This window comes from Sminthopsis crassicaudata, chromosome 1, assembly GCF_048593235.1.
Source record: "Sminthopsis crassicaudata isolate SCR6 chromosome 1, ASM4859323v1, whole genome shotgun sequence".
NCBI lineage: Eukaryota > Metazoa > Chordata > Mammalia > Dasyuromorphia > Dasyuridae > Sminthopsis > Sminthopsis crassicaudata.
In genome coordinates, this window is record NC_133617.1 from 191,662,508 (window position 1) to 191,689,914 (window position 27,407).

Below are 27,407 nucleotides of genomic sequence, written 5' to 3' on the forward strand. Positions count from 1 at the left end.
CACACATAGGTTTTTTCTTTCCCATTCCAGAGCAGAAATAGAAAAGAAGGAAAGTCCATGTTTTGTCACTTTCCCTGAACATTATTACGATAACAATTTCAGTATTACAATAATGAAAAACTATGTTCTTTTCTTGGCTTCATGTTTTTTTCTAATTCTTTTTACAATTCTATGATGTAGAGAATTTAATAGGGAGAGGACTCAATTTGTCATTTCATTTGTTACTTATAGGGTACTTCCAGAAGAGGAAATTCCCTTTATCAGTGCTGTTCTACACCTTCTTTACAATTTATAGTTTTGGAGAGTTGCTTGGGGGCATTGAGAGACTAAGTGACTTGCTTCAGGCCATTCTCAGCCCTTTCACCTATCCTCTTTCCATTCTGCCTTTTTTCCCTATTAAAATTCTACCCATTATTCTGGGTCCATTAAAAGCCACTTTCTCCATAAAACCTTTCTCTCACTTGCAAGTAGTTTATACCTCTTTTAAACTCTCTCTCCCTCTCCCTCTCTCCCCTCTTCCCTCTCTGTCTCTGTCTCTGTCTTTCTCTGTTTCTGTCTCTCTGTCTCTTTGTTTCTCCCTCTCTCTGTCTTTCTGTCTCTCTGTCTGTCTCTGTCTCTGTCTCTGTCTCTGTCTCTGTCTCTCTGTTTCTCTCTCTCTCTCTCTCTCTCTCTCTCTCTCTCTCTCTCTCTCTCTCTCTCTCTCTCTCTCTCTCTCTCTCTCTCTCTTTCTCAATGGAAGTGGAAACACTCACCAAATATTTTTTATTTAGAAAAAAATGATTTTTTTTCTTAAGGTAAGAGAATACTAAGGTAGTTCAGAATCAACTGTGAAACTGAACCTTTCTCATTTCTAAGTTTGATATAGATGGGATGCAGGCTTCTGATGATTCTGTATCTTCACTTGCATGGTTGGGGTCTTCCAAGTACAGCTCTTATTACATTTCATGCCCTTACAGGACCAGAGCCAGATTTCTGGTTATCTTGATGTGTGTTCCTGGGTTCTGCTGAATGAGGAAGATGCCCTGGGGAGCGATCTCAGCTCTGGGAGCTGGCAAACAGCAAATTTCTGGCAAATTCAGGACTTCATTGTAGGTGGAGCTGTTGCTTTGTCCTGAATCTTGTAATAGAAATGCTCTTATCCGCCCATTAGGAGATTTCCCCAAAGGGCAGCTACTCCCAGGAAGTGCTGGCTTTCTGCCAAGTGTGCTGAAGCAGCATTGCATTAGCAGCTCAAGGTGGGGGGAAAGGAACCAGGGGACCTGGGTCATTTTCCAAAGGAAACACAAATACTGCCAATCCCCGGAGAAACTGCATGTAAGGGGTGCTTGGTGTGGGATGCCTTGTTATCAACCCTGTTGAAATCCAACCACAAACTTACTGAAATAATGTCGACAAAGGCAGATTATTTGCAGAATCAGCAGAAGCTAGGATACCAGGCTAACATGATATGTTTAGTGCTCTCAGAGAGGCTACTTATGACCAACAGCAGTAATCCCTTTCTCTTGAAGTGGAACCATCTGGAGGACTAGGGATATCCCAAGGTGGCAGCATAGTAAGGAGAATGACCTTGCTGTTTTGGAAGCCTGCATAATGATATGGACCAGTCCCCAAATGCCTCTCCTGATCAGACACAGCCTCAATCATTGCATCTCTTCGGTAGCTATTGTTTCCATTGCTTCAGGTATCATAAAGATGGCGGTAGTTAACATCATTCTCCAAAGACTACACCCTAAGGATTCTCAACCATTATTCTGGGCTTTATTGATACCTCTTTCTGTACAATGTCCACTGAAGTCTGCTACAAATAGTCCATTCAAATGCATAAGTATCTCTCTGACCACGTGTAGCTTGTTTCAAATGAGTAAATTAAAAGTCCATTGGGTAAATTAATTCAGAGGACGTGGCATAGAGCAAAGCTTCTTAAATTGTAGGTCATGACCCATTAGAAATGTGGGGGGTGTCACAAAATTATGAATTATAATCAGTATTTTATACATTTATATCCCTGAGTCACCTAAAAATTTATTGAGTGAAAAAGAGTCACAAGTGGAAAAAGTTTGAGAAAGGAATCATCTTTTATTTCAGTGCCTATTATGTGCCAAATACCTCACTTGCTAAGTGCTTTGTAGCATTCTCATTTAATCCTCACAACAATCCCTTTGAGGTAGGTGCTATTATTATCCTCATTTTATGTCTGAGAAATTTAAGGCAAAGAGAGATTAGGTGAGTTGCTTAGGGTCACACAGTGTCTGAGACTGGATTTGAATTCAGCTTTTCCTTACTACAAACACAGTAAACCACGTAGCTGGTACTTCATATGGTAGAGAGTTGGCTTTGATACCAGGAAGAAGTTCATTCAAGTTCTTCACTTGACACATAACTAGCTATTCAACCCTTGGAAAGTTTTAGTGCTCTGAAACTTTAAAGAACATTTGTAGAAGGAATTTCCTCATCTGCAAATTTCGTATACTAATAAATTTACAGGAGTGAAGCATTAGTAAGGCACTCTCTCTATTTCTTGCCCTCTTTTTTTTTTTTTTTTTTTTTTTTTTTTCTCTGCTTCAGCAGATTCTTACCTCTGGCTTATCTTCTTGGGTCTCACTCCTATGGCCTCAGATTCTATTTGCTCTCCTCAGAGCTATTTGAATCACCAGCTTAACTAGAAGCCCTGAGGCTCTGCCCACAGAAATGCTCTGATCCTCCTTTCTTCCTGTGTTAGGCGCTTAGAAGCTTACAGACACCCGGAAAAAAAAAATCTTCCCAGTTCTTCTCCTTCCACTTTCCCTCTCTTTTTATGTGTCCTACTTCTTTATAATTAACTTTCCCTAGTGAGCGGTTAATTCTCTGAGCAGTTCCTTATGGACGTACTTCTCGACCCTAGATAGTAAGTGCTCTTTGAAGATTTTTGAGAGTCACTTGGACAGCAAGGAGATCAAATCAGTCAATATTGAAAGAAACCAATTCAGATTATTCACTGGAGGGCAAATACTGAAACTGAAGCTAAAATACTTTGGCCACATAATGAGAAAATTGGACTCATTGGAAAAGACTCTGATATTGGGAAAGATTGAAGGCAAAAGGAGAAGGGGGTGGCAAAGGATGAGATGGATAGATAGTATCATGGAAACAATGAATATGAATGAGCTTGCACAGGCTTTAAGAGATAGAAGAACCCAGTGTGTTGATTCATGGGGTCATAGAGAGTTGGACATGACTGAACAATGACAACAAAATATACTTTATTAAAAATGATACTCAAAGATAATTATATAACTATGTTTACATATATGGGATTTAACATTTTTATATTTTAACATGTATAACATATATTAGATTGCTTGCCATCTAGGGGAGGGGTGGGGGAGGAGGGGGAAATTTGGAACACAAGGCTATGCAAAGGTCAATGTTGAAAAATTATTTGTGCATGTTTTGAAAATAAAAAGCTTTCAAACAAAAACAAAAAAATGATGCTCAAAGTGACCTGTCAAAGCATTTATCAAATCGTGACTGACTCGGGACATTGAGGATTGAGGTTTGGGAATACAGATTTGTGGTAAAGATTACCAATGGTTTAGTTCCAGGTAAACTGGCCTACCTGCCATTCTCTAAAAATGTTTCATCATTCCTATTTTTGCCTTTTTGTAGTCTACTCCCATATCTACAACACTTCTACCTCACCTCCACTTCTTCAAATACTTAGCTTTCTTGAAAGCTCAACTAAAACACCACCTCCTAAATGAGGCCTTCCAGTTGGACTGGGTTCCTTCCCACATTACTTTGCATTTAAATTATGTGTATTTTATATTTCCTTAACTGTGTGCATGTCATCCCTCCTCCCCAACAGAATGTGAGCTCCTTGAGGGACAGGACTTTTTTTTTGTCTTTGTGTACCCCATTTAATATATATTAGATGATTTATAAATCCTGCTTGTTGGATGATTGAATGATTGACTATATGAGTTTTCTACATAGAGAAGAAAGCTATAACCTACAATCATGAGGTAGGTAGCATTATAGTTCCAAAAAGAAAAAGTCACAGAATTCAAATTGTTTTTCTTTAGTCATCTCTGCTTCTTCATTGGGGTTTTTCTAAAATGGCTTGCCATTTCTTTTTTCTTTCTTTTACATATGAGGAAAGTGAGATAAACAGGGCTAAGTGACTTGCCCAGGGTCATAAAAGTGTCTGAGGACAGATTTGGCTTTAGAAACATGTTTTCCAACTGTTCCACCCAGTTGTCCCATTGTACAAATTTATAGGATGCCTTTGCCTTTTGAAAACTTACCCTTGTGTTAGAATTCAAATGCTAGTGTTTAGAGTGAAAAAAACTGATACTTTCACTATTTACTCTGCCTCAGCCTACATCTGGAGTATTTTATTCAATTATAACTATCACAATTTAGGAACGATATTGACAAGTAGGAGTAGGTACAGAGAAAGGCAGTTAGGATACTAAGTCAGCTGGAAGATCAATTGAAGAAACTAAATTGAGGGAGTTTAACCTGGAAAAGAAAAACCTGGGGCGTGATAACTACCCTCAAATATTTGAATGTTTGCAGAGAGAAAGAGCTTTAAGTCTTGTTCTTCGAAGTTCCTGGGAAAGAATTAGAACAATAGATAGAAGGTGTTAAGGCAGATTTCAGCCCTAAGTAAGCATTTAGAGTTGTTCTGGTTCTTTGTCCCAGACCTAGGGCTATTACATTGCCCCTAGAGGTTAGGCCCCAACTCACCCCCAAGCCCTCACCTAGGTACTAGGTGTCGTTTAACTATTACAATTACTTCGAATCCTCCCCTCCTCCTCCCCCTGAAGCTATGCTTCCCTCTTTTTTATGGGGTCAGTGATTAGGGCTCCAGTTCTTTTTAATCACTTGACATCAGTTAGCTTTTATAAAGAGGAGTTAATTTTAAAGATACAGAAAGAACAAACAGTAATACTCTTCCCTCAATTCCTCCAAGGCATACTCTCTCCTATACCACCTTGATGTCTAAGAGAATAGGGTCATAATTCATTTCCAATGTAGCATTGGCCCCATCAAGTTCATGTCCAGAGGTAGCATGACTGCTGGATGAGTTCTTCTGTGGACTAGATTCCCAAAGATTATTTGAAAATATTTTTCTTCATGCTCTTTGGAGGATCAGTGTTGCACTAGTTACAAAACCCCTCCTGGATTTCAGTTCCTGGATTCTTGTGATTCACTCTCCTAACAAAGGTCTGGGAACCTAGAGCAGAAAAGAAGCAATGAAGAAGTCAAATATTGAAGTCAGTTTCTTGGGGGCCATATAGCTTTAGAGAGAATAAGATCCTAACATATTTCCTCTTAACACATGGTCTCTGAAGAGACATCATGATTCAAAAAGTCAGCAAGTATCCCTAGATTCAGATCAAACAAAGGGTGGGAGAGGGGGGAGAAAAGAAGGAAGGAAGGAAGGAAGGAAGGAAGGAAGGAAGGAAGGAAGGAAGGAAGGAAGGAAGGAAGGAAGGAAGGAAGGAAGGAAGGAAGGAAGGAAGGAAGGAAGGAAGGAAGGAAGGAAGGAAGGAAGGAAGGAAGGAAGGAAGGAAGGAAGGAAGGAAGGAAGGAAGGAAGGAAGGAAGGGAGGGAGGGAGGAGGGAGGGAGGAAGAAAGAAGGAAGAAGGAAGAAAAGAAAAGAAAAAGAAAGGAAGGAAGAAAAGAAGCAGACTGAAACTGACAAAGCCAGCTATGGAGACAATTGAAAAAGACTTCCTGTCATATTATTTGCCAGGACCAGTTACAGAAGGCCTATACATATTTCAGTCTCTCCAACATATTTCCTCTTCGGGTCATGACAGTTCTCCTGGTATCCTCCACATAAAGATGTTACATTAGTATATAAGTCGAAGGGGTCTATAGTTCTTCAGAACCTATCACATTCTCTTTCTAACAGTTTGAAAAGTTCAAAAATATAAAAATCTTTATCCCTAAACAACTCTGAGAGGAGGTGGGACAGCACTCATTTGAGATGTTATACAAAAGATTCATGTTTCAGGTATTGTTGGACTAGATGAATCTTCTGGTATCTCCCAAGATTAAGATTTCATTGCTGTAGAATTTAATCATGGCATTCCCAGCCAACATCAGCCTTTTTTTTTTTTTTTTTTTCATAGTTCTGTATCACTGGTATGTGATCTCTTTTCTTCCTTCCTGGTCACTCATGATCAAGAATCTGATGGCATTCACTTCCAGATCTGGGAGGATGAAGTGGGAGGGAGAGATGGACTTAAAGAGAGGGAAGGGAGAAGTGCAGGCAGTCAGTCCCCTAAGGACTTAGGCCCAACTCCTGGTCTGTCTGGCTCAATTTACATACCACTCCTGTAGCTCCTGATCCTGATTATTCTTACAGGTCCCTTTAGGAGCTCTCAGTTAACAGTCTAGGAGGCACAGCTCGGCTCATGCTAGAGAGTTCTGGACTCCTCGTTGCTTCTGGCTTTCTGCTTGAGTGCTGGAGTTTGCTATCAGTTTCTCTTCCTTCAAAAGAACTTATCCCTTTTTCAGTGATGTCAAACCTGCACTAACATGAGAGTTATCTCTTATATTTTGGACAGTTTTTCCCCCTCCTTTTTAAGTGAGCAACTTATTTATGCTGACCCACCACGTATGAGTAGCTCTGTCCCGCTCCTCCCCACTTCTTGCCCCCTGGCCCCATTAGGAAAGTTCCAAACGTGCCCCATTTGGCTGCCACGTGCAGCTGGCGAGGAGGCCCGACGGGATGCGCCTCACCCACCAGGGAGTACTTCAGGGTCCGTGGCTTGCCAAGTGAGTCTGCCAACTGGAGGTGTTGTTGGCGCCCGAGCCACCCCCACTAGGCTTCCAGCTAACAAAAATACCTGGGGCTTGTAGTAATCTCCTTTCTTTCCTCTTGTCACTAGGCCAAGGCTGAGGGAGGTGGCTTTGTTTGGGCGGCCTGTCTCACTGAGTCCTGTGCGAATACAGCTGTGGAATAAGGCAGAATTGCAGGTTTGGATTTTTCACCGTCTTCTCCTCCATTTCAATTTGTATGACTGAATGGATTGCAGCTGCTTCAAAGAGATACCCTAATACTTTATTCACCCTTTTTGGAGCAGGGGAGAGGGTGTTAGCCAGCACAGCTGGAGCATATTAAGTCCTCACCTTATTGAGGCTTGGCATATTTGAACAGTGCATATCCATCCATAGATGTCAATTTATGGAGCCCTGCAAAATTCAAAATCTTTGTGGGCAAGAAAAGAAAGCTGAGCCACAATTAGGACCCCTAAAATTCCCACTTTGTGGCCTGGACCATCAAGTTAAAATACAAATCAAACACATAAGAAAAATCACCTTTTGTGTGAAACTTTATGTAAAAAACATTTCAAAGCACATGCTCAGCATGTATATACGTCCAAGATGGGAATGTCGGCCAATTGTCTTTCCTTTTCCTCTGTTCAAGGATCTTTTTTGACTTTTTTTTCCTCTCAATGAATTTTACTCTAGTTTGCTTAGAGCCCATTTTTTGTACTCAGACTGCTCACATGCAAATAAAACTATCAGTATGGAGCTCCACCCAAAGAGATTCCTAATCTATCTGAATTCACTTAAGTGAAATTAATGAGTTACTTCTCTAGGATAAAAGGCCTTTTGCCCAGGTAGTATCTACTCTGTTGAAATAGCTCTCTTGTTCTATCCATACCAGGAAAAGAGACATAGATAAGAAACTAAATTGGAAAAGTTGAACCACTTAATTTTAATATGACAAAAAGCCCTCAGGTATATTGATTTTTGCCAAAATTTGCTCTTCTGGATGCAATAAAAATTGGTCCTGTTGTCTTGTAACATTTTTCATTTATCATCAACACTGGATCAGGACAACTGGGATACATGTGGAGATGTTCATTTTTCAACCTCAAAATATGAACTAAAAGTAATTCTCAAATCCTACAACAATTCTCAGATTTATGACTGTATGAACTTCTGTGTCTGACTCCCCTTTATAATTTTTCTTTGTTTAAGCTCCATGGCTGGTGAAAGAAAGAAAAAATGACTCCACAGCAATTCAGAATAAAATCCCCTGGAGAGGAGGCTCAGTCTCACCATGTATTTTTTATTGGGCTTCACCCAGGGATTCCATTCCTAACTAAATTTTTAGTAGTCAGACTCCTCTACCCTGCAGAGGTGATCAACCTTGGTTAGAGAGAAAATGGGGCCAGTTAGAATTGGGAGAACCCTCCAGGCCACTTTGACAATGGAAACGCTATACAAACCATAGTGAGAGATGTGTAAATGACTCTTTAAATGGATGTTAACAATTTTGCATGGTTTTATCTGGCAAAATAAAAGAGACAGAAGCATAGAAGTCTTCTGTAACTGTCTCCATAATTCTGCCATCACTTCTACCTATATATGTGTGTGTGTGTGTGTATTTATATAGTGTATTTATATATACATATGTGAGAGCATATAAATGTATATATAACCATATACATATGCATAATATATAAGTATAATGCATATATATACATATATATATACATATATATATATATATATATATATATATATATATATATATATATATATATATATATATATATATACACACACACATACATATGTGGGAGTCTTCTTCTGGCTTCCTAGGATCATAGATTTAGACCTAGAAAAAACATTAGAAGGCAACACATCCATTTCCTCATTTTACAGATGAGGAAACAGAGGCAAGGAGGAACATGCCCAAGTTTACCCTATAAAATTCTGAGGTGAGACTTAATTCCAAGTTTTCCTGACTCCTACTTCAGATCATTATCCCTTCTTCTGTGTCTCAAAATTCCTAGCCTCCATTGTATATTCCATTTACAAAGAACTTCATGTGATACATTACTGTCCCCTTTAATGCTGGTCAAGGTCATCACTTTTTTTTTTTCTTTTTTTTAGATATAGCACATCTCTATCTCTTGGAGATATGTTCACATAATTAGGCAACTTGATTTCTCTGGGTCTTAAGTTAGGTTCCAAAGAGTGTTGAGGTCTCTTAGTCACAATTTCCCATATTGCTTCACCAACTGATTCACAGAAGCAAACTTGGACAGTATCTGGATTGTCATGCCTTATCACCTTGGGGAAAGGGAGCTCTCTCACAGAACCCAAATTTATCTTCCAGGGCCATGAGGAAATAGACCAAGAAACTTAAGTGACTTGTCCATTGTTTCACATATAGTAAAAATTATATATATATATATGTATATATATATATATATATATATATATATATTTATATTTATTTTTTTTTTTAAACCAGTGGCTCCAAAGCCAGTGCTTTTTCTGACATATCATGCTACCTTGGTGTCAGGAAAGCCTGAATTCAAGGTCTGTCTCTGACCCACACTAGCTATATGCCATCGGGCAAATAACAATTCTTTCAGGTTGTGAGTTGACAAGCATTGTGGAGACACTAATGAAATAACAGGACACAGAGCTTTAGGATGAATGTGGTCCCCACCATGTGATTTTTTGCCATTTAAAAATAATTCTTTATAGAAATACATTTTGCAGACTGCACATGTATAACTTATGTCAAATTGCTTATTGTTCTAGTTATGAAGGAGGAAGGAAGAAAGATTTTGGAACTCAAAATTTTAAAAAACAAATATCAAGATTTGTTTTTACATGTAATTGAGGAACAACATTAAATTAATAAAAATAATTCTTCTTTCATCCAACAGACCTTAATAAACATTTCTTTTCATAAAATTACTACCTATTATACTAATAATCTCTGTAGTCCTTTGACTTACTAAAAAAGAAGACAGTAACCACAAAGTGAAAGCTACCATTTCTCCAAGTTAAATACAATATCACACTTAATATTTTTTCAGTGAAAGTAATTAGATTAATGGTTTAATCTAATCTCTTACCAGATTTTAGTTTTACAAACCTAACCTTTCATGGGTTAAATTGCTCTTAGGCTGATAAACTGATAAATATTATTTTATTTATGCTCACTGAATACCATAAGGGACTTTTCTCCTTTGCTAAATTTAGAGACTTGGGGGTAGGGGAACCAGAATTAATGACTTTTTTTACTTCCACTGTTGCCCAGTAAGATGAAATAACCCTTGCCAAAAAAATGAGTTAGAGGCTATAACACTGTACCCTTCTAAGGAAAAAAAAATTAAAAAGACTTCATAAATGAAGCCCTCAAACACACTAATGTAATCAGATTAGGCCTAAACATAAGGGACTCTTATATTCACTAAGCACAAGTTTTCCCTTTTCAGGGAGAGCCCCTGTGGAGGTATGAACAGCAATCCAGGCTCAGGAAGAGTGCAATTGATTGCTTGTCTGCATGTCCTATTTATCATTAAGACAGTATTTATACATTTGCTCTCACTGCATGATTCAAAAGGGATTTCCTGTTAAGTAAGGGGCTTCACTACTTCAAGACAAAGTTGGACTGAGTCGGAAACAGCCGTGAAAGGCTAGCACATAAGTTTACTCAGAGTTCCACAGAAGGATCTTCCCTCTATTATTTTTCTTAAAAAAAAAACAAACAAACAAAAAAACAAACAAAAAAAACCCCATAAAGTTTTATGTAAAGTCAGAAACCTACCTTAGAAAATACTTTTGCTTTAGCAAGATTTCATAGTTTGCCTTTGCCTGAAGGGTTATGGCACCCCAAACTTCCTCCCCCATTTCAGGGGCATCTCTTTCTTTGATTTCTACTCCTAAAAGTCCATTGCTGACAGATATTATTTGAAAGTGGATCTGGGTATCTACTACAAATATTCTCATCTATATTTTCTTCTTCAGGCTGCAAAGTCCTTTGCAGAGATAGTGAACTTCTTGGATGAGTTTAATCAAAGCTCAGATGCTGCTGCATTCTTTTCCCTGTCTAAATAAGCTTTTCTTACCTTTTCTCCTGAATATCATTCCTCCATATATTACTTTCCCTGCCCCTTCCATAATGCTTCATGCAAATAGAGAGACCTAGATTTATCTACTTCATTTTAAAAACATTATCCTTGCAACTCAATTTCTTTAATCTAGTAGCCCAACTAATTGAAAATTGCCCCCAATCATTTAACTCCCAACATCCCTTGGCTATGTTTTTACAGAATCTGTCCTCTTTTCCTGAAATACAAATCTTCCTCACCTCCATTTGTTAAAATTCCTAGCTGCCTTCAAGCCTCAGCTCAAGCCATCACTTCCTATAAGAAACCTTTCCCAACATTCCTCGCCATCCTTCACCTTCCCACTCACTACAGCTGTTATATTTCCCATTTTATACTATACAAGAAAGACTGTTGTCATACCCTGCCACAGCAGAGGCAGCTCAGAATATGGAATAAAGGTCTGGCTTTGGCATGAGGAAGAAGTCTGATTTTTATCATATGTAGCAAATCATATAACCTCTCAGTGACTGAGGCATCTTTCCTAAACAAAACATTGCAGAGAATTTACTAATTTTCAATTATAAAAGTTCCTTTCATGGTACTCTCTAGCATCCTACACTGATAAAACTTTATGTGTATGTATATGTATACACATACAAAGACATATATATATATATATATTTGCTTATCTGCATATGTCAGATAGAAGTAGAATGTAAACTCCTTGAAGGCAGGAATTATTTGTATTTTTATCTTTATATTTCTAGTGTTTCTGAAGCAAGATAACAACAATTCTTTTAAATTCCCTTCATCATAGTAGAGAAAGAATCTTCATAGGGACCTACATGATGAGAAGATGAGAAACAATAAAATTGGATATAAGTATTGTCCTAAAGATAGAATGGGAAATTGTTGTCTTTCAATCATTTTCAGTTGTATTCAACACTTTGTGACCCCATATGGGGTTTTATTGACAAAAACACTGAAGTGGTTTGCCATTTCCTTCTCCAGCCTATTATGTAGAGGAGGAAAAGATTAAGTGACTTGCCCAGGGTCACACAGCTAGTAAGTATCTGAATCAGATTTGAACTCAGATCTTCCTGACTCCAGAACCAATACTATCCACTGTGGCTCTTAGCTGCCCAACAAAGAAAAGATAAAGAAGATTTTAAAAAAATACTGGAGTTTTATGAGGTAAGATTGACAATGGGCACACAGTGGTCAATTCACAAAAGAAAGATTCAGCTAATGATCTAGCTGAGCACTTATTAACCAGGCCTCCTAACTGCACATTGATATTTTTCTTCCTCAAACTATTCCTAATTATAACATTTTGAAAAATCAGAACAGTCAAGAATTGGGCTGATGGCCGAAGTATTTCTGAAATAAAGATCAGATCTCTCAAGTATCAAACTACACTGCCGAATGACTAATTGTGGGATGACTAATTCCTGTCTCCCTTCCAAGGCTGGCTCTTATAGTGGCCAAGTACACATACCATCAAGATGTTGTTATCACGCTACTCCCGACTTCACTCATCTCAAGAAGATGGAAGCTTTGAAGGGCCTGGTGTGATCTCCATGTGGCATTCTTCTTCTCTGAAGAAGGAGGGGCCATTCATCTTCATACTTCTTCCTCCGCCATGATAAGAACATTTAGTTTGATGTGTGTTGATGCTTCTATAAAGTTGGCTTTCAAGAAAGGGAAAAAAAAAAGCACTCCCCTCACCTCCCCCACCCCCCCCCCCCCCCCGCCTGTGGTGGAAGGAGATGAATATTCAGGTTGACATAAAATGAAAACCTGCCTCTCTCCTGCTTTCATTAGTCTTCATTATGTGACCACGACAGGTTTAATTGCTGCCCGGCATACATAAGTAATAAAAATGTAAAATGTTTAAATGAACTGTGGCTCCCAAAAGCCATTATAAAAGATTAATGACGAGCACTCTTTGCTAACTTAACCGTCTTTGAGAAACACATCTTAACAGCCCTTGTGGTTACAATGATATTAGAACAATATTTGCTTGACCACTTTGTCGCAAATCATCATGCATCAAATTTTGATGGCTTTGATTAGTCTGTCTTCGGTGAGTCTGACTTCTTGACATATTTTAATCCAATTTTCTTGTTCCTCATGACTTAACTGTCCCTACAATCCAAAGCATTTGCAGGGATTCATAATAACATTAACATTCAGCCTTTTAAGAACTGCTGACTCTTGTGAAAAGCAAAGAACGTTAAGGCTTCTACACAAAGTCTTATCACCATTCCAAACTTTTTTCAACCAAAGAATTCTCTTTGGCTTTGGAGAAAGACATTAGGTAGTTCTTCATAACTAAATTTTGGGAGCCAGACTATATACAGATACCTTCAACAAAATAGAAATCTTGTTCAAAAGGTTAGCTTTTGGTTTCATTCATCCCTTACATCTTCATAATTTATCTTCATATAGATTCATTCTCAAAGCACTGGCCTATTAATGCCAGTATTCTATTGAGTCTATAATGAACATACCCCAAACCTTTAGATCACTAGACTCTGATAATACTGCTGCACACTCTCTAACTGGAGGTCTTTAAAGTTAAATATGGCATTACCTTAGGGGGATGGTTTAATCCCAAGGATGTGCAATCAACTAATTGAGAGTAGAAAGATGGGTCATATCCCTTACTTCCCCAAACTATGCAGTCCTGGGAATTTTTCTCCAACACAACCACACCTACCCTTCACCCATTATAGTCTAATTCTTCCCTACTCTATTTTTTTTTTTTTAACCATTTTGTTAGTTGTCAATTTTCCCCATTTTGATCTGGGCATTGGCCCTTCAATCCTCGCTTAAGGACAAATAGAAGCAACTGCATAAATGCCACTTGGAAAATCCCTGCCCTCTCCCAAATTCCTTATCTCATCCATGTGAATACATATATGTGAGGAGGGAGGAATTACTAATTAGTGTTTATGATCAAAAAAATTTGAAGACCACTGTTCTAGACTGCACAGATTGGATTAGATTGCCTGAAACTCTAAATCCTTGTCTATTGTGATAGACCCATTAAAATATGTCCAAAGATATTTCATTAGGTTGTTATTATGATAGGAATATGCTGAGAAGGAAGTCACACATGCTGTTTGTCATGACATGAACTTCTGTGAATAGCTACTTTGGACTGAGTGGAATTCATTTTATATTGTGTTTGCCTTGGTTTTATTTTGAAAAATGGGATTTTTTGAATGTGGAGCTCTTTGCTTGGTATGTACAGTTGAAGCTCTTAAATGTTTTGTTGATTATCATTGAGACTAATTTTTATCTTGGGTATACAATATTCTCCTTGATTAACAAAGGTTCAATTTGGTACAAAGGTTCAATTTGGTTATTTCAGAAACAGAAAACAGAAGACTTCAGTAATAAGCTACCAGGATTCAACTGAGTGTGCTATGGGAAACTAAGTCAAACCAAGGATCATGAGGGTGAAGTCCAAAAATCTGGATCTCTAAACTCTCAGTCCATCTTGAAATAAAAATGTCTAACACTTTGATATTTGTTATAATATTCTGTGTTAACCCATGAAATTTCCGTTGGAATCAATATCAGGCTTCTATATTTTAAACCTAAATGTTCCTACAAATGAGGACCGAGGAAAAGAATGTTAAAAGAAAATGTTATCCTAAGAAAAGGAAGGAGTTGAAGAGAAATCCTGAAAAGGAAGGTGAAGAGAAATCATGTTGCAGAAGAAATCTTTCATTTCAATTCAATCCAGCTCAGGCCTACCCCGGCTAACCCTAGAAAATGAAAAGTCAAATTATTGAAACAAAAAAGAAGAGAAACAACAAAGCAAAAGTGAAATAGGCAAGGGGAAGAAGTTTTCTCACTATGCTTTCCTTATTGTTTGGACCCTTCCTACCGCCCCACTGTCCCTACACTCAAATGAGTTAGAGCCATGAAATGAACATGTTTCTCATATATTTAAGCTTTGACTTGGCTCTCTAAATAGCAAGGTCAGAGTGGTACAAATTGGAGCCTTTCCCTTGACCACTTTTGGTTCAGGAAATACTGTTTATTTAGGTATGTAATATGGCATCATAATTATCGCCACTGAAACTCAATGTGATGCCACAGATAGACCTATGACTTCATGTGGAAAATACCCCACAAGCCCAGAGCACTTATTTGCAAATGAACACTGAGGTTCTGTTTCTGAGTTTTCTTCCTCCTAACACACACACACACACACCCCACCCTTTCAATTCATTTCTACTTGACCACAATACATTTCACATTGTGAGTAAAAATAAAATCCCAGGCAAGAGGTTGCTCTGCTTTTTAAGATGAAACATAATCTCTAGAGCCAATGTGTTTTCTGTTTGTTTTCTATGTTGGCTGGAACCTTCCTCTTCTGTATTTTTAAAGGGGCACATTAAGCCAATCTTCAGCTGGATCGAGCATATCAAAAACTCACACCGCCAAGTAGGATGCCCACAGATCCAGCAGAAAGGGAGACCACCAGGAATGTTCAGTGAACAACAATAGCCTTCATTGTCTGAAGCCACACAGTAGCCAGGAAGGGTTAACCAGGCTCTTGGAATCAGCAGTCTGGCAGGAGATGCTACTATGTAGGCAACCCTCAGCCCAGTGGTAAATGCTAGTTTTACATTTTTCAGTTTGCCAACACTGAGTGTTATACTCAGCCTTCGTCTCATTATGAAAGCAGTTTATATTTGGCAGGCTCCTCTATACCAGGCCTCTCCTCTGACCACTTTCCACCTATGTGTTCACAAAGGGGAAAGAGAATCTGGGACCCCAGTGGTGTTCCTTCAGGTACCTAACAGAAGACAGTCAGCAACCAGCCCTCTGTAGCAAATGACTTAACAGAAGGGAAGGCCTCACTGTGAACCAAACACAGCTGTTTCTGGGATAAATATTGACAGGCTGTGAAGCAAGACTGTTTTACATCTTGACACAGAGCCATATCGAAAGGCAAAGTTTCAGGGAAAATTTGAATTTTTCCCTTCACAAGATAAAAATGCAGATCCACACCACAGAAGCCAAATGTAATGAGGGAGAATAAGGGACTCAGTGGCCCTGTGAACAATGTGCACTGTGTACATTCAATATGGCAGGGAAATTGGGATGGGAGTAGGGGGAGGGGGAAGTCTGACCAATGTGCCAAGGGCCATGCAGGTGGCATCCAACAGAAGTATCCTAAGGAATAGGGCAGATTATAATCCATTTGAAAAAGACCAAAGGAGTGGCAAATGATCAGGTTGTCTGTGGGGCAGGCTGTGTAAGAATCTACTCTGAGAAGAATATTCCAGCCTGAGAAAGAAATCAGAGAGGGAAAGAACCCAGGGGACAAACATCTCATCAGTCCATGCTTGAAAATAAAAAGACTCGAGTAGCAGAAAAGAAGTAGCTGATGTTGAAAAATGTTAAACATATTTTAAAGTTTTTTTTAAAAGAAGCCATTTTGTAAATCTACAAGAAATAGAAAAGGAGAGGAGAAAAAGTAGGTGAAATATAAAGGAAGGAGGGTAATCAGACTTGACACTATCTGAGATAATGAATTATTCTTCAAAACATTCCCTAGATAAAAGGTTTTACAGAGATGCTACATGGCAAAGAAACTGATAAGACATACCCAGAAACATCTAAAGATAAAATAGCCACAATTTGTTTATTTGTGGGAGTGAGATTTAAGGTCAATAGGGATAATTAGAGTCTAGAAATAATCTTCCCAAATCCACTAGATCACGTTTTCAAATTATTTTTCCACAAAATCCTTTACATGAACAAAAGGGCTCAGCAGGGATCAAAAGGATTGGCTTTCATTTTTCCCCCTCTCTTCTCTTGACTGTCTATCAAAAGTGCTAATAAGTAAAATGATCCCACAGCAAAGCTCCAGAAAGACTGAGAGAGGAGATACAAAGCTATCATAACTACCTATAAATGGAATTGTCTTCTCTTAAATAGTCCAGAATCAAATGTATATACCAGAGAAATAGTATGCTCTTTTGGGGAAAATTCTATTTCTCCTCCTCCTCAATCATAAATGGAAGAATATACTTATCTATGAACTCAGTTGGCATATGGTAAAGAGCAAAATAGATATTTATCCTGTCTTCACAAAGCTTCAATGTAGAGGGCAGAGGAAACACTAATCTTTTCCACTGTGTTCAGCTTTGTCTGTATTGCCTTTTTTCTTTTCCACTCATCTATATGGCAGAATGGATAGCTAGAAAACTGAGGAATCTTCAACTTCAGAAAGGATAGGTAGTGAATAACCAAAAGAGACCTGTTTTCTTAAAAGAGATAGTAAAAAAAAAGATTTCTGACTTTGAACTAAAAAAGGATAACAGAACTTTTTCTGCAAATGAGAAGATAGCCAACACTGGAAGCAGAAATCACAATTAGAAGCAAAGAAGATTCATAGCCCCAAGTCCAGCGGAACTGTATTTGGCAGGGAATAGATGTCTAGCAGAGGAGAGTCTTATAGAGACTAGACATCAATCAAAGAAGCATCCTGCAGAGCCCTGTAGGGTATGGGTCTGGAGGGAGAAGTGGGAAGACATCAATAGAAGAGATAACTGTATCTGCAGTTTTGGAGGCATGCTTTGTGCATTCATGCATGTTGGCCACATGTGTTCTCCACAAGTGTATCTCTCCCCACATAATCCTTACATGTATCCACTCTTTTCATTGATGACATGTATATTTCTGGGAGAGTGCCCCAAGTTTATTGAGGAAATGTTTTATTGTAACTTTGTTTACTATATCTTCTTATTAAATGCTTTGACTTTGAACTAATTGTGTCCTAGGGCTGTGTGTTAAAGGTAAACACATTGATGTGGCTTGTGAGTGGAGGCTTTGAGTATTTGTGAATGCAGAGTATAATGAACCCTGGGTTGTTGACTGAGGGATTCATACAGAAAGTTGGGGTGGGTGCTTCCAAACACCAACATCTGTAGTACTTCCGAAAATTTTATAAAACAGCCACTTATTTCTCTTACAACTCTGTGATCATTTGCTACAAAGAATCCAGTGTTATCATATACATGTCTTAATGAAATTGAAAGTAAAAAGGAGACATTTAGTGTCTACTTCTCTTTTGCTTCCATTTGTGATAAACACTTGATCTAACTTGATTATGATAGATAGATAAAACTGAGTCTTGTATCCACTACTTAATATGGTGATACCTATAAGACTGATAAGAATAGCAGAATACACCGGAAAGACCAGAAGACCGGAAAAAGTGCATTACCTATACCATCTACCCACGTTTATTTTATAGGGGAACAAAGTTCTAAGTCCTAGGGATGCATCTACAATCTTGGAATCAGCTACTCTTGTAAAGGAGATGACCTGGATGTTCTTAGGACTCAATTATCCAATACATAATATTATCTGACATAGAACACTTTTTAGGATTGCAAAGAATTTTACATAGATTTACTCACTATATCCTTAAACAATATTGTAGCATAGGAATTTTTATGTTATCATATGCATTTACAGATGAAGAAACTGAGGCTAAGAAAGTTAAAGCAATTTGTCCATGGTTACATAGAAAGTGTCAAAAATGAAATTTGAAATCAAGCCTTTCCAAATTCATGTCTAGCATTCTTTCTACTCTATTATAATTCACATATCTCCTCTGCATTCTAGTGGAACTGTTCTACCCAGTTTCCCTGGAATATGACCTATACTTTTGTACCCTTATGTTAGAAATGTTGAATTACTACCCAGCTTTCAAAGTCCAAGTTCCATGTCACCTTTCCCACACAACTTTTTCTTAGTAATAAGAACTTAGTCACACTTAGACATCACACACAGTTGTTTTGAACTTCACTGAACTTCTTACAATGTATTATAGCTATAGGTGTGTGATTTTTCTCCCCCTACTAGACCATAGATAAGGACTACAGTTAGTTCTTGATTGGGGTAAAAAAAAAATGAATACCTTGAAGTGGTCATAGGTATTCAAATCCATATTACTTAAGGTTACAATTATATTATATTGGTCACTGGTTTCAACCCAGTGGAAATAAGTAGTGGGAACTGGATTAATATAATCAGCTCAGGAAATTCATTGTTCACATTAATTGGGATGAAGGTGTTACATAACTTTGTAGCACCCACAGCACATTTCCCCTAGCACCCAGCAAATTTCTCTGCTCTTAGTAGGCCATTAATCAATTTTTGTTCAGTCTTCTCTTTTTTCTTAGCTAGACCTTATTCACCTAGGTTCCCCCACTTCTTCCATAGGATTGCTCATTCTTGATGCCATCCTACAGGATGAAGCTAGTTCCAGTGTTCTCTCTGTAATGAAATAGACCACAGCTCCATTTGTTTATCATCTGCATTATACTGTCATCAACATTTCTGCTACTTGGCTCAAGTTCTTTAAAATCCTCCTTAGGACCTGGTATAGTTCTGTGCACATCATAGATGCCTGATAAATACTCGATGGATGATGAATGAATTCTACGCTTCCTTACTTTGATCTCATTGTCCTACTATCCAGTTGGGACATAAATTACCTTACTCTTTCATCAAGACTTTCATCTCTTTCTAATATTTTTAGGTATTTATCAGGCTTTTTCTAGCCTTTCAACCAAGTTAAACACAGTGGACTCCATCCATATTTCTTCACTTACTTGAGTCCCCCAATTTAGTTTCTTGTATCTGGATTAAGTCCAGTTTGTCTACATTTTTCTGTTTCCCAGATGTTCAGAACTGAAGCTAATGTTTTAAGGATGTTCTGAGTAAAGTCATATAGACAGTATTGTATGAATAGGGGTTAGGAGGGTAGAGAGATTAGTGAAGAGGAGAAGATGAATGAGGTCAGAAGAGGAAAGAATGGGCAGTAAGCTGGATGCATGCTTGTACTTTGGAAGTCTTTTTTTTTTTTTTTCAAGTTTAATTCAATAAATGTTTATTAAGGACTGATAATGTGCAAAGTATTGTGCTGAACACAGGGGGAGATAGAGAGGCAGGATATACATCAATAGTCATAAGGAGAAAAAATATCATACTTTTTTTTGTTGTTGTTCAGTCATTTCATTATGTCCAATTCTTCATGACCCCTATTTGGAATTTACTTGGCATATATTGGAGTGGTTGTTTCCTTTTTCAATTCATCTTATAGATGAAGAAACTGAGGTAAATAGAGCTAAGTGATTCACCCAAATTCACAAAGCTGCTAAGTGCCTGAGGCCAGATTTGAATTCAAGAAGTTTCCTGAATCCAGGTCCAATATTCTATCCACTGCATCACCTAGCTGCCTCAAGAATTATATAAAGAATAATGAGATGACTCAGGCCATTTCCAATGATATTGTGATGAAGAGAGCCATCTACACTCAGAGAGAGAACTGTAGGAACTGAGTTTAGATCACAACAAAATATTTTCATTCTTTTTGTTGTTGTTTGTTTGCATTTTATTTTCTTTCTTGGAGTCATCTTTAATTGTTTCCTCTCTTAAATCGACATCTAGTCAATTATCAAATCCTCCATGATAGATCTCTAAGATATCTCATGTGCATATTTATCTCTTCCTCTCTACTTTCCAATTCAGATCCAAATTAACTCTTTTAGATTATTACAACAACCTAATAAGTCTTCATATGTCCAATCTATAACCTAACCAATTCTTTAAAACATCACTTAGATCATCATCATCATCCAATTCAGATCCAAATTAACTCTCTTCTAGATTATTATAACAACAACCTAACTAGTCTTCATATGTCCAACCCATCCAATCCTTTAAAACATAGCTCAGATCATCATCATCATCATCATCATCAAAGTTGGTTTGCTATTTTCTTTTCCAGCTCATTTTATTGATGAGGAAACTGAAGCAAACAAAATTAAATGACTTGTCAAGTGTGACACAGCTAGTATATGGTCTTTCTAACTACAGGACTGCCACTCTTAACCAAAGCATCACCTAGCTATTCATAATAAAAATGGCGTGCATTTATATAGCACTTTAAAGTTTTCAAAGTGCTTTATTAATATTCTTTCATAACATTCTCACAGCTCTGGGAAATTGGTGCCAGTAATATAGATGAGGAAACTGAGGCAGATAGAGATTAAGTTACTTGCTTAGGGTTACATAGATCTCCATTTTAAAAAGCTTCTTATTGCCTACTGGATAAAGTATAAAGTGTACCTCATTCTGATTTTCCAAAATTTGACGCTATTTTATTTCTCCATTTAAGTTTTTCAACATTTCCTTCACATATTATTCTATTCCTATTCACTTATTACATGTTCCAATCAATCTGGACTATTTTAAACTGTGTTTTCACTAGCACTATGTGAGGTATTTTACAAATATCAACTCATGAGGTAAGTGCTATTATTATTCCTATTCTATAATTGAAGAAACTGAGGCAGCTCAAAGTCATATAGCTGTTAAATGTCTGAGGATGAATTTGAATTCACTTCCTGATTCTAGGTCCAATGCTCTGTGCATTATACCACCTAATTCTAACTCTAATTACAAAATTTATTTCACTTTTAACTTATCCTTTTCAAAATGCTTGTTTTTGTATAAGTTTGTAAAGCACATATTTTTGAATATAATATATGTGATGGAAATAAATACAAATTGAGTATGTGTACTCAAAAGATTTTTGTTATGTTTTATTTGTTTTTTAATCAATAAAGATAAAATATTTGGATAAAAATATTGTGTTAAAGATTATAACTTCACTGATTCTTATCCTATATAACTCAAGTATGGCCTTTTATCAATCATTCATAGGAGGTTTACCCAATGTGCTAAGAAGTGAAGGAAAAAGGGACTTTGATATTACAGGAATTATCACTGCTGCACAAAGGCTAACCATTTGATTTCCTTCCTTCCTATGTGACTAGCCCATCTCCTGTTCCATGCAAATATCTCTTTTGTACATTTTTTGCATATAGACCAAATTGGTTATTGGCTTGTAAGGGACTTTTCCAGAGGTCTGGTTTATTATTCTCATGATCTTTTGGTGTACTATTCTGGGTTATTGGGAGAGGGTCCTGATTGTGACTTCCTCAGAGGGTTATAAATGAGACAAACCAGAGGGATTGTATCTGCATGTGTGAGTTTTTAAAAAGGAAAATTGACCAAATGCAAGAAGGCAGAAGGAAATGAGGAGGAGTTTCCCAGGAGGGGAGAACCTGGAACAGGAGAAATGTGGCTGCTACACGACTTTCCCTCGAGTCCTTTTCTCCTACCAGGGCAGAGATAATGAGCTACATACATACAGCAACTAACCAAATCCAACTCATCATTTCTAACAGAAAGGACTTAAGAAGTAAATATTTGGTGCAGAATAGTGCAATACAGAGCCAGCAGTGAGGAGAATTTATCACTGTCTGAGGCATGCTAGGCAAGCCATGATACCCCAAGAATTGCAGTCACTTATAGGGTTACTTTTAAAACCTTGAAAATAATAGCAACTAATTCTTTGAAGACCAAATCTGTGTATGGGAAGGGAATAAATCTGAGTGCAGTACCACATTAACATATGTATGGGAGATGCCATTATGAAGAAAGGGCTTTAAGGATGCATTTTACTTCCACATTTTTTTTTTTAAAGAAATAGTCAAGAGACAATTTGGATTCAGTATCCTCTATACCTTTTTATTAATTATGTGACAGTGAAGGTATAATCAGCTATAGATTATTGCTAAAGCTGCCCTGTTCACTTCTCTTGTTTGCATTAATATATGCAATATGTGCAAAGCTAATTTTCATAAAGGTTTTGTAAAGAAAAAAATTAAATGTAGGAATAAACTGTTACCTTTGTCTCTCTTTACCATCTTTTTTTGGGTGATAAGACTATCCATAATTTTTCCTTTTGCTGTCATAGCTTCAGAGAATGTAAGAGTTTAAGGGGATATTAGAAGTAATCTAGAACAATCCTTCTACTTGAACTAGCTTTTCTGTATTGGTACCTAAGCAGTGGTCATCCAATTTATGCTTGAAAACCTCCAGTGAGGGGACCACAGTCTTCCCCAGGGTCATCCATTCTACTCTTGAGTAGCTCAGATTATTTTTCTTGTGTTCCTATATGAAGCTTTCCCTCCTTTCTAAATATCTTGAGGGTGCCTCAATGCCCCTAAACTTGCATTTTCTCCACATATACCTTCCTGGGTATAGTTGTCAAGCACAAGTATTCTTCCTACTCTATGTTTACTTTTATTGTTTCTTCTTTTTCATGCAACCTATCAAAGACTAAAATATTAGTAGGCAAATGTGGTGGCCTTATTTGTCATTGTTGAAGAAAATAGTTTTCTACAGAAATGTTGAGAAATCATTTCCATTTCTCATCTGTTTGTTGTCATCTCTTTAGTTTCATCTTTAAATTCCCTTATTAACACTTAATTGGATCTCACAGCAAGCTTTCTGCAAATTCATTTTTCCTTCCATTTTATCATTTTATGATTTTTTTGGATCATACATCACAGAATCCTAGATTTAGGATTGGAAAGAAACTTATCCAACTTTTTCGTGTTACAAAGAAGAAAACTGAGATGCAGAGAGCTTAAATGACTTGCCCAACACCAAACTATAATAAGAGGCAGAATTAGGATTTGCACTCAAGTCCTATGAATCCAATTTTAGACCACATTCTGCTATACTATATTGCCTCCATCTATTACCATCTTTAAAATATTTTGCAATTGGATTCTTTTCTAATCTGATTTTGTCACAGAGGTCCATGTCTCTCCACATGTGGGAGAAATCAAAAGATTGCTAATTGAGGTGGCCTCTATTATCTTTTTATTGCTATACTGTGATAATTCCTTTTCAGATATTCGTTAAACCCATGATAAATGTAGGCAAGTCATCTATTTTCTGGGCATAAGTTTCTCATCTGTAAAGTGAGGGGATGAGTTTAAATGTCCTTGAAGATCTCCTTTAGGTTTAAATCTAAGATCCTATAAAATGGTGATCATACATTTTAATATCTGTTCTTGTATCTGTTTTCTATGTTTGACATAAATAACTTGTTTTAATAGGTTTAGAGCTAGTTAAATCACGTACTATATTTTGTCATAGCCACTTCTTTTATTTTGTTTTTTTTTTTAAGTTTGATTTTTACTCTAACAATCAATGACATAACTTGTTTTAATAGGTTTAGAGCTAGTTAAATCACGTACTATATTTTGTCATAGCCACTTCTTTTATTTTGTTTTTTTTTTAAGTTTGATTTTTACTCTAACAATCAATGACCTGATAATATATTAAATACTAATTCAGAAATAACTCATACATTGGGAACATCATTTTTTGTCAATTAATATATAATCAATCTCATTTTTAGAATGTCATTTGGTGCCTAATATATCCTATACCTTTTTTTCTTGAAGAAAGAAGAAATGGGTATATTTGGTCATGAATTTTCTGTATAGCCTTGTCCGTCTTCTTTCATTTCTTCATAAGCAAATATATTTTTCAAAAATAAATTCTTCACACCCTTACCTACATATTATCTCAAATAAAGGAATTATATAAAGTGTCTTGAAAACCTTAAAATTTTAGAAGATGTGAATTGCTTACCTTATTAAATCTATATCCCAAAGAGATCAAAGAAAAAGTAAAAAGGACCTATATATATATATATATGCTGCATGAATCTATATACATATGCGCGCACCACACACACACACACACACACACACACACACATATATATATATATATATATATATCAACTCTTTTGTGGTGGCAAAGAAGTGGAAATTGAGGGGATGTCCATCCATCAACTGGAGAACAGTTGAACAAGTTGTGGTATATGCTTGTGATAGAATGCTACTATGCTGTAAGAAACTGCATAAGTTACTCTGATCAACACAATGAGGACAGGGAGAATTTAGAAATCAAAATTAAAAATGAATGTAAATATCAAATGAACATTTTTAAAAAGAAAAATATTAAATTGCTGCTGCTGATACTACTACTATTATAATAATATTGACAATGACAATCTTTGTATTATAGTCATTGTGTTAAATTACAGATTAATTTAATTGGGGACCATCACATATTTCTTCATAAAATAATTCCCCATTATCTATAATAGAAGTTGGCATATAAGTTGCAATTATCGTGTGATACTCTTGTTACATATAATCTTCTCATGTACTATAATATAAAATAATCAAGTGTCTATTAAATAATGTTTTTTGTTACTTTTGGACACAAAATGAAACTAACACCTTGAACACTTTTATTCACATCTCTAAAAGAACCTATAAGTCATCCTTTTGGTTAGCTATAATTTCCTTAGTTCTTCTGGTTTCATTCATTGTAAAAATCTCTATATTGCTATGATTCAGTTCTTCTAATCAAATGTCATTCTGTGGTAATTGAGCAGAAGTTTCTCAAGATACCAACAGAATGATCTCTCTAGCTTTGTCTAAAATTGATTTCTATTATCTATCTTCTTTTCTGATAGTCTACCCCTATCACTGCAAATATAGAAAGGGACTAAATTGTTCAGGGTTCAAGTTTCATGAGTTGCCATGGGCAAAGAATTCATTATTTGTTGACTGCTGATGATGAACCTTTCCATCCCTATCAAAGCTGGTCCTCAGACAGCAGAGTATACTACTATGCCCATACTTGAAACCTTTCTAGATTATTAAACTTGACAGACCTTTTGAGATTACAAGGTTCTCCGTGGCTCTCTTCAAAAATGAGATGATTCAAACCAGTTCCAATTGTTCAGCGATGAAGAGAGCCTTCTACACCCAGAGGGAAGACTGTGGGAACTAAATGTGGTTCATAATGTGGTTCGCTTGCATTTAATTTTGCTTTTTTTTTTTTTTTTAACTGGTTTGATTTGATTTTTCTTGTGCAGTGCAATAATTTTATAAATATGTATGCAGGCATTAAATTTAACATATATTTCTACCATTTAATATTTATTAGACTGCTTGTCATCTAGGGGAGGGAGTGGGGGAAGGGAGGGAAAATTATAACACAAAGTTTTGCAAGGGCTAATGTTGAAGAATTGCCCACACATATGTTTTGAAAAAGAAAAAAAAAACTTTAATTAAAAAAAAAAGAGAGTACAAGGTCCTCTCCATATTGTGAGTAGAAATCTTAGGGGAGCCTTGCTCATAAGATGCATTTAATAAAGGTTTGTTGAATTGCATTGATCTGGATTCTAGGTAGAGTAAAAAGTAAGAAAGATCAAAAGGCCTTTCCTACTTCCCTCTCAGATGTAAGAAGATATCAGATATTCATAGGATCATAGAGTTAAAAACAGAAGAACCTTATAATGAATAATTCAGTCTATTCTAATTCCTAAGGTTTTTTTTTTTTGTTGTTGTTGTTGGGGTTTTTTTCTTGCAATGGGGTGAGATGATTGCATGCATTGCATCACCTTTGATAGGATATAACTTCCACTGAGTGGCAAACCCTAGGGAGATTTGCTACAACTCAGAATTGAAATAATGCCAAGAGCACTTCTTAATTATCCAAAGAGAAGGCATGGAGCTTTATTTCAGGAAGAAGCCTTGAGATGTCTGGTTTCTCAAGAGAAAAGCTATACCTAGTTTTCACACATAGTACCTCTCTCTCCTTAGTTTTCAACTCCTTCAAACTAAATCTCCCCCAGTACTTTAATTATTAACTAAATGACTTCATTTCTAGACCCTTAACCATCCTGGTTGCAATTCTTTGGAAACTTTCTTCTTTTTTAATGCCCCTTTTGTGATCCATTTACCCAAATTAAACTTAAATCTCCTCATATGATCTAGGCAGTGGGTATGATTGTTGAGAAAATTTTCCATTCTAAACTTTGTAAGAAATTAGAAGGATAGGGGGCAGCTAGGTGGCGCAGTGGATAGAGCACCAGCCCTGAAATCAGGAGGACCTGAGTTCAAATTTGATCTCAGACACTTTAACACTTCTTAGCTGTGTGACCCTGGGCAAGTCACTTAACCCCAATTGCCTCAGAGAAAAGAAAAAGAAAAGAAAGAAAAAGAAAAAAAAAGAAAGAAATTGGGAGGATAGATGGTACATTGGATAGAACTCTGGGTCATCAGTCAAGAAGATGTGATACTAGTTGTGCTATCCTGGGCAAGTCACTTAATCTCAGTTCTTCTCAGCTTCTTTCTTCATCTATGAAATGAGCACCTCTTATCTCCCTGGATTAATAAGGGTCAAATGAAATAAAATTGTAAAGCACTTAGTTCAGTGCCTGATACATAGTAGAAATAGTAGGTACATTTACATATAGGTAAATGTTAACTTTTATTATCTATAACAAATAAACAACCAGAATTGAAGAACAATAGTAACTAACTGGTAGCTACTGACCTAAGTTTGCAATGTACTTTATTTACATAGTGTTCCAGTCATAGTGTGCTGGGAATTGTTCAATAACTAGCTCAGTGGGGGGGAAAATGTCCTAATGACACTTTTATGCTCTCATGCTTTTATTTATTTATTTTAATTTATGGAATAAAATAAACATTTTTATAATGTAATAAAAGATGATGCACATAAAATTATTATTCCTTTTAAATATAA

General features: G+C 36.7%; 1 long non-coding RNA gene across 1 annotated transcript in view; it reads left to right on the plus strand.

The window, feature by feature from the left end:
* Window positions 1-27,407, plus strand: part of LOC141546022 (uncharacterized) — a 145,539-nt gene that overhangs the window by 1,200 nt on the left and 116,932 nt on the right. The window contains exon 2 of the long non-coding RNA XR_012483212.1: window positions 6,885-6,972. This is a non-coding gene — a long non-coding RNA (uncharacterized LOC141546022). The remainder of the gene's footprint in view (window positions 1-6,884; window positions 6,973-27,407) is intronic.